The 2,500-nt window shown below is 38.2% G+C and overlaps 1 protein-coding gene across 1 annotated transcript in view; it reads right to left on the reverse strand.

The window, feature by feature from the left end:
* The window catches only part of LOC119590123, a 151,275-nt gene that overhangs the window by 57,176 nt on the left and 91,599 nt on the right, over positions 1-2,500 (reverse strand). The gene's annotated exons all lie outside the window — the stretch shown is intronic.

A 2,500-nucleotide genomic window follows, 5' to 3' on the forward strand; every position in this document is an offset into this window, starting at 1 on the left:
GCGTGGCGTCTTTTAAGAGCGAGAGAAAGAGCCTCGCAAAAGTTTATTGAGTGAAGCATCGCTGCTTTGAAGGACGGTTGGGTTCTGTCATACTACATAAAGTGTCCCACTCGGTCAACACCCGATCTGCTATTGCCGGTCGGAGCCGAGGAATGCACGTAAAATAAGGGGAGGGAAAGATATTGCGACAATGTAGCGTTGATGTATCATGAGGTGTGACAGTTTCGTGAATATACTATTTGAATGAGTGCATGTATGTAAATTCATACATATACACATACTTACGTACATACAAACATATGTGCATATATATATATATATATATATATATATATATATATATATATATATATATATATATATATATATTGTGCACAAGATATATACACGCATAATGTACGTACGATCTATAGAAAAAAAAAACGCAACGTAAGTAAGAATGCTTTGCCGATACCATCCATGCGGAGCAAGTGCCACGGGTGCCACAGCCAGCTCGAGCGCGACCCCAGCGTCCCCTGTGACACCGCCCGCCTCGGATACTCGCTGTGACGGCTCGCCAGCGTCTGATTTGCGTCTCCCAAGAAACCTAAAACTCAAGAAATCGTCTAATTGGATCTTTCGCTCATCAACAACCCGGCGCGTGAGGGGTGTGGAGGGAAAGGGAGAAAGAAAAACGGCTAAGAAAGGTAAGACAAGTGGGCGAGAAAAGGGGAAGGAGGAAGGGGGGTAAGGTTTAAGTGGGGGAAAGGGGGGGGGAGAAGGAAGTACGACTCAGAAAGGACGCTGTGAGACGTTTTGAAGTTGCAGAGCTCTCCTATCGACACGGCTTCACACACTGGATATCCCATCGACTGGAAGAATGCAGACTGTTGTTTGCGGAGATGGTGTTTTATCGACTGGAAGAAATAAAGATCTCATGACAGGAGGCTCTCAGTGCCAGACCCAAGATCTCAAACACTGTCCAAGAACTTTCAGAATCTACAGGTCGGAAGAGCAAAAGATATATGATATTTCTGCTAGGCGACGCAGATATCCATCACCTTGAAAAAGCGTCACGTCTCAACAGCGAAAAGAAATAAAAACTCCAGCGCTCCGAAGATGAAACAAAGACGAACTCGGAAGGATCAAGGAAACAAAAGAAATAGAAGGTTAAGTCAAAGATACAAAAATAACAGACATGGAGAAGAAGAAAAAATTCAGCTCGAAAAACTCTAGAGACACGGAGGCTTGAATTAAAAATAATAATAATAAAAAATAAATAAATAAATAAAAACAATATTAACAGTAAATAAAGAGATAAATAAATGATAATGAACAAACAAATAAATAAATAAATAATAAATAAATGATAAAAAGAAATCAATAAGGACAAAAGGAAACAAAAATATGAAGACCAAAGCAAGATCAGTATCTCGCAAGGGTGAGGCTGAGGGTGAGGTATCCGGCCTTCATTGCTCCCTTAACGGCCTGCCCCCAACACTTAATGGAGACGTCCCACACCCTACCCTCACAAGCGGACCCAAACCGGCCTTCTAATGGTGACAACTCAGGGCAATCTATTACACGTAATCCCCCGCCTTAATGTGACGGGAAAACGGTCATTTGAGTGGAATGTCCCTGTGGCTATGAGAGCTGAGTAGCCCCTTATTGATCTTTGGTATCATAATGATCCTTTGCTATGCATGTAAGTACTTTGGTGTTAATAAAATATGCTCACCAGGTCTTCCTGATCAATTGGAAATAACTCATAGTCTTTAATACAAAGGTCAGTCTTCATGCACGAGTCAAGAGGAATTATTGCAATTAATCAAACATGTTTAATAATCCATATGATATCAAATATTTAATATAAATCGATGTGATATTTCAGAGGTTGTCATTCGCCCAGCAGAAGCCATTTAAAAGTGGATAGGATATTCACATAGCATTATATATACAATATTTACTTGCAAATATATTTTCCTTGCATTGCTTCTTTTAAAATATATATATATATATATATATATATATATATATATATATATATATATATATATATATATATATATATATATATATAAACAACCAGCTTCACGCCCCATCGTGACAGAGAAAGAACACCAATTATATACACTTACGTTACTGAAAAAAAATTAAAAAGTTAAGAAACTGTGTATTTACTTGTGGTCCCAGAAGTATTTATTTTTTTCCTGAATTTGCTTGTGTTTTTGTGTCTAAGATTGTTTAAATGGTGCTGAAATCTAAACTACACTCACGCAAACGAAATAAAAAGAGAAAGATAAAAAAAATGAAGAATTCGGTGTTTGCACGAACATTTTTGGTCATCATAAGATTTGTTGTCACAGTAACACTGCAGTAATACCTTCAGTAGAATACACATAAACTTTAGCACAAATGAACTGACAAAGACACATATACACAAACAAACACCCACACAAACATGCACGCAATCTCTCTCTCTCTCTCTCTCTCTCTCTCTCTCTCTCTCTCTCTCTCTCTC

The sequence above is a fragment of the Penaeus monodon genome, chromosome 26 (assembly GCF_015228065.2).
Source record: "Penaeus monodon isolate SGIC_2016 chromosome 26, NSTDA_Pmon_1, whole genome shotgun sequence".
NCBI classification, from domain to species: domain Eukaryota; kingdom Metazoa; phylum Arthropoda; class Malacostraca; order Decapoda; family Penaeidae; genus Penaeus; species Penaeus monodon.